The sequence below is a fragment of the Vombatus ursinus genome, unplaced genomic scaffold (assembly GCF_900497805.2).
Source record: "Vombatus ursinus unplaced genomic scaffold, bare-nosed wombat genome assembly UNPS02014792.1, whole genome shotgun sequence".
In the NCBI taxonomy this organism is placed as follows: domain Eukaryota; kingdom Metazoa; phylum Chordata; class Mammalia; order Diprotodontia; family Vombatidae; genus Vombatus; species Vombatus ursinus.
The window spans coordinates 10,372,701-10,379,027 of NW_020954570.1; the positions used below are offsets into that span (position 1 = coordinate 10,372,701).

Consider the following 6,327-nt stretch of genomic DNA (forward strand, 5'->3'; position numbering starts at 1 on the left):
ACATTCAACTCACACCTGTACCCTCTGTCTATATATACTCCTTCTAACTACCCTAATAATGAAATAGGTCTTATGAGTTACAAATATCATCTTACCATGTAGCAATCTAAACAGTTTAACCTTATTAAGTCCCTTATAATTTCCCTTTCCTGTTTACCTTTTTTGTTGTTGTTGTTTTTAAAAATATTTTATTAAAGATCTTTATAGAAGAGCTTTTGGCACACCATTCCAGGTGTCATAGAGTCCTGTTATTCAGTGGGCACTGGATGGAGCATAGCTGGTTGCTTTGCCTTCCCACTCTTCTGCTCTGAGATGGGGGTGGTAGGAAGAATCTCATCCTTGGGTTCTACAATGCTCACATGCTTGGGCAGGGGTTTCTTAGGGCCGATCTTGCCACTTGTGTCCCCAGACAACATGATTTTAACTTTAATTCCCAATACACCCTTTCTGAGAAGAATGTGGTACACAGCTATGTTGACATAGTAGTTGATAGGGTCTCCCATGTGGATCATCAGGCTATCCACAAACTTCATGGACTTGGCCCTCTGGCTTCTGAGCTTACCAGTTACCACCACCTCACATCTCTTTGCTCCACTCTTCATAATGAAGCAGAGGACACCATAGCAGGCCCTACACACAACAAGACCTCCCAGGAGTTTGTAAAACAGGGACTTGGCCTAGGCAATAGCACAGAGACCTCTGGTGGCCATTTTCTCGGCATACAGTTCTACACTGCCTTCAGGGAAGTCAAACCTCTTCTGAACAACAGCTGTCAGTTCACGAAGCCAGCAACCCTCCTCTCCAAGGACATTCTGAGTCCTGGTGGCCAACATGATGATTTCTTTCCTGGTTGGGGTAACTCGAACCTCCACCCCAGAATAGCCATCCTCAGCCAGATCCCTGGTGAGAAACTCATTCAGCTCAGCTTTGAAGATGCCATCAGCAACAAATTTCCTCTTCTTGGAGATCAGCATTGCCATCTTGCACCAACAGGTTCTCTTGAGTCTTCTCTTTGAAAGTCAAATTTTTTATTCAGTGCTGGTCTTTTCTTCAAGAGTATTTGAAAGTCCTCTATCTCATTGAATATCCATTTTTTCCCCTGAAGGATTATACTCAGTTTCCAGGGTAGGTGTTTCTTGTTTGTAATCCTGGCTCCTTTGCCCTCCAGAATATCATATTCTAAGCCCTCCAGCACTTTGATATATAAAGCTGCTAAACCTTGTGTTATCCTGATTGTGTTTACACAGTACTTGAATTGTTTCTTTCTGGCTGATTGCATTATTTTCTTCTTGACCCGGAAACTCTTATTGGGATCTCTTTCAGGAGGTGATCAGTGGATTCTTTCCATTTCTATTTTACCCTCTGGATCTAGAATATCAGGGCAGTTTCCCTTGACAATTTATTAAAATATCATGTCTTGGCCCTTTTTTTTGATCATGGCTTTCAGGTAGTCCAATAATTTTGAAATTCTCTCTCCTGGATCTATTTTACAGGTCAGTTGTTTTTCCAATGAGATATTTCACATTGTTTTTTAATTTTTCATTCTTTTGGATTTGTTTTACAGTGTCTTGATTTCTCATAAAGTCACTAGCTTCCAATTACTCTATTCTAATTTTTAAGGAAGTATTTTCTTCAGTAAGCTTTTGGACTTTCTTTTCCATTTGGCCAATTTTGCTTTTTAGGGCATTCTTCTCCTCATCGGCTTTTTGGACCTCTTTTGCCATATATGTTAGTCTATTTTTTAAGGTGTCATTTTCTTCAGTATTTTTTGGGGTCTCCTTTAGCAAACTGTCGACATGTTTTTCATGATTTTCTTGCATCACTCTCAGTTTTTCCTCTACTTCTCTTACTTGCTTCTCAAAATCCTTTTTTTGAGCTCTTCCAAGGACAGGGACCAATTCATATTTTTCTTGGAGGCTTTGGATATAGGAGCTTTGACTTTGTGGTCTTCTTTTGGTTTTATGTTTTGATCTTCTTTGTCACCAAAGTAAGATAATATAGTCTAACTCTTTTTGCGCTACTTGCTCATGATCCCAGCCAATTACTTGAGTTATAAGCTCTTTGTTAAGATAGGGGTCTGTTTCCAGTGTGGAAAATGTACTGTCCCAAATTTTGGGGGTTTTGTGCAACTGTTTTGAGAGATACTTCTAGGGACCTGTAAATTTTCAGTTCTTCCAAGGTGCTACGATCAAGGGTGAGGTGTTATTCCTTTCCTGGCCTATGCTTTGGTCTATGAATGACCACAAGCACTCTTTTCTGTCTTGGAACTGTGAGAAGGATTTCCTCTCCACCACCCCTCCAAGCTCCACTACTCCAGCACTCCTCCTTGCTCCAGGACCAGCACCCAGAACTGTGACTCAGATCCAAGCATAGGCAAAGTAAGAGAATCCAGCACCAGCAAAGAGATCCCTGCAATCCCCCTCTTATCAGCCACTAATTCTACCTCAGTCTGTGGGCCTGAAGCTCAGGTAGCAGCCGCCACCCTGGGGTCAGGCTCAGGGACTGGAGCTGAGACCACTGCACTTCTCTCTCTCACCACAAATACAGACTTTTCCCACTGACCTTCTAAGTTATCTTTGGCGTTCCTGGGTTGAGAGTTCTGGAAAGTGCCACAGCTGCTCATGATTCAGGCCTCTGAGATCTGCTCCAGGTTTGCTGAGGCCTGTGCTGCCTGCGCGCCCACACTGAACTGCACTCCTCTCCCAGCCTGGTGCAATATACCTTTCTGATCAACCATTCAGGTTATCTTGGGCTGGACATGTGTTTCACTCTGTCTTTTTGTGGGTTCTGCTGCTTTAGAATTATTTAGAGCCATTTTTTATAGGTATTTGGAGGGGTTTGAGAAGAGCTCAATCAAGTCACTGCTTTTACTCTGCCATCTTGGCTCTGCCCCCCATACTCATCTTCTGAAGATCAATGAAAGCATCTGCAGAACAATTTCAGTAGCAGACAAGATATTAGGGAATATATATGTTTGTATATGTATATATATATAATATATATATTATATATATATTAATTGTTTCCATATGATTTTGATTTCTTCTACTGTTTCTATATTTTATTCAGTTAAGTTACTTAATAATTTATTCTGTTATTCTGAGATTTTTTCATTTTTAAATACTTACGCATTTCATCTGTGATATCAGTTTTGTCAGAATATAAAAGGGCAAAATAGATTCTAAAATCTTTCATTAATTAATCTAAAATTATTGTGAATTCCATAATGTTCAAAAAACTGCCTTCTCTATGTATTATCTTTCAAACTATCCACTTGATAACATTTGTAAGAGTTACAGATGTTTTCTACATAAGAAGTAAACAGTTTAACCTTAATGAATTAGCATATTTAGTCTTTAATGTTTATGTTCTTGTGTTTCTCTTTATTCTTGCAGGTCAAATTTTCCATTCAATTCTGGTGTTCTCCTTGAAAATACCCCCAAAGTTCTTTAATTCATTAAATATGCAATTTTTCCATTCAGGATTACACTCAGCTTTGCTGGGTAAGTTATTTTTGGTTGCAAACCCAGCTCCTTTGCTCTTCAGAAAATAATGTTCTATGCCATTCAGTCTTTTAATGTAGAAGTTGCTAAATCTTGTGTTATCCTGATTGTAGCTTCATGGTATTTAAATTGTTTCTTTCTCATTGCTTGCAATATTTTCTTCTTAATCAGGGAGATTTGAAACTTAGCTATAATGTTCCCGTGAGTTTTCATCTTGGAATGTCTTTCAGGTGGTGATCAGTCTTTTGGTTTTTTTTTTTCAATTTCTATTTTACCCTTTAGTTCTAAAAGTTCGGGGCAATTTTTCTTACTAATTTCTTGAAGTATACTGTTTAGACTTTTTTGATCAAAACGTTCAGGCAGTCCAATGATTCTTATATTGTCTCTCCTCAATCTCTTCTCCAGGTCAGTTTTTGTTTCTAATGAGATGTTTCAAATTCTCTCCTATTTTTTTTCTTTCTTTAAATTTTGTTTTGTCATTTCTTGGTGTCTCATGAAGTTATTAGCTTTCCCTTACCCAATTCTAATTTTGAAGACTTGTTTTCTTTCATAAGTTTTTGGTTCTCTTTTTCCAATTTGTTGATTTTCTTTTCATAATTTTCTTGATTTTCTTGCATTACTCTTAATTTTCCCCAAATTTTCTTCAACATCTCTTACTTGATTTTTAAAGTCCTTCTTTAAGATCTTCCAAGATTTTTTGAGGGGCTTGTGGCCATTTTGCTTTTTCTTTTGACTTAGAAGTAGCTATTTTAACTTCACTATCTTCTTCAGAATTTGAACCCAGATTTGTACTGTCACCATAGTAGGTATCTATGATGGGGCTCTTTCTCTTTTACTTGCTCATTTTAGTGGCTTATTTCTTGACTGTTAACTTTGTGCTGTTGTGTTAACTTTGTTAACTAGAGTTAGGCTCTAGTTCTGAGGTGTGGTGGATTATGTCTCAGACTTTAAGGTTCATTGCTATTATTTTCTGAGCTCCTTCTGGGAGTCTGAACTCTCTGCCCCCAGCTACAACCAGAGACTCTAGCAACACTGTCGCAGTAAATTCTTTTACTCCCTGTGGCCCCTCCAAGGTGATAAGCTGAAGCTCACCCCTCTTCCCTGTAACCAAAACCAGGGACTCCATTCTCCTGCTATTTTCCACAGCCAGCAAGACCATCTCCCATCCCTCTGCAACTACACTTACTGGCATGTGACTGATCCTCCTCACCCAAAGCCACAGTCTGGGACTACATCTTGTCTCCATGTCTAGTGCCAGCAGAGGGCCCTGAAATCATCCCCCGATTAGCTGTTTGACCCCAACACTGTCCTTGGGACAAAAGGTTCTGAAGCTGATGCTGCCTACAGGGTTTGTTGTTTGTTGTTTCAGTGGTATCTGCACTTCAACCAGATCTTTACAAATGTCCTCTCAAGTTGTCTTAGGTGGAAAACTCCTTTACCAAAATTTTAAATTATTTCTGCTACTCAAAGTTCACTTTAAGGCATTGTTTTAAATTGTTTGTAGGAGTATTTGGGAGAGTCAGGTAACTTACTGCCTTATTCTACTATCTTCCCAGAATCACCCTATTTTTCCAGTGTTTTTTAAAATTCCATGTTCATTTAATTTTCTGGGTTTTTTTATTAAAACATTTTGCAATTAAAAAAAAATTCTTCAGGATTACTTTGGCTTCACCCCAGAACATTTGGTATGTTCTCTCACTATCTCACTGTCTTTCATAAAATTGCCTATTATTTCTATGATGTTTTTTATCCATCAATTATTCTAGGACTAAATTATTGTACATTCAATTGATGTTTAAACCTTTTTCAAAGGCCCTTTGTTGAATTATATTTTGTTGTACTGTGGTCAGTAGAGCTTGTGTTTAATGTTCATGATTTTCTGCATTTGTCAGGGATTTATGGCCCAATACAATGTAATTTCATTTTGTTTTTCTAAAGGGGAGGACTATGAAAAGCCAAGAAATAAATATTCTCCTCACTATTCCATTTCAGTAATTATAAAAGTTCTTTCACACCTAACTTTTTAAAAAAATTCTCTTCAGTTCTAAAACTTTTTCCTCCTTTTTACTGTGATTAGATTTGACTAGATCTTTCAGGTATACATTGAGGTCCCCCACTATTATAGTTTTACTTTCTATTTCTCCTTGTAATAAGATTAAATTTTCCTTCACAATATTTAGATGCTATGCATTTGGTACACATATAACATATGATGCTATTTGTTTATCTTTTATTGTGCCTTTAAGCATAATGTAACTCCTCACCTTATTTTTTTTTTATCATGTCTATTTTTTGCTATTTCCAGGTCTCAAATCACATTTGCAACACCTGTTTTGTTGAGTTCACCAGGAACATAATAGACAATAACACCAGGAACATAATAACAATAATTGTTTCTTTTTGGCTGCTTGTAATGTTTTCTCCTTGACCTGGGAGCTCTGGAATTTGGCTACAATATTCCTAGGAGTTTTCCTTTGGGGAGGAGATCGGTGGATTCTTTCAATTTCTATTTTGCCCTCTGCTTCTAAAATCTCAGGGCAGTTTTCTTTGATAATTTCTCGAAAGATGATGTCTAGGCTCTTTTTTTGATCATGGCTTTCAGATAGTCCAATATTTTTTAAATTCTCTCTCCTGGATCTATTTTCCAGGTCCATTGTTTTTCCAATGAGATACTTCACTTTGTTTGCTAATTTTTCTTTCTTTTGGATTTGTTTTACAGTGTCTTGATTTCTCATAAAGTCACTAGCTTCCAATTGCTCTATTCTAATTTTTAAAGAAGTATTTTCTTCAGTAAGCTTTTGGACTTCCTTTTCCATTTGTTCAA

General features: G+C 37.4%; 1 pseudogene; it reads right to left on the minus strand.

Annotated features, from left to right (window-relative positions):
- Window positions 1-248: 248 nt before the first annotated feature.
- LOC114048303 lies at window positions 249-980 on the minus strand (annotated as a pseudogene).
- Between the last annotated feature and the right edge of the window lie 5,347 nt (window positions 981-6,327).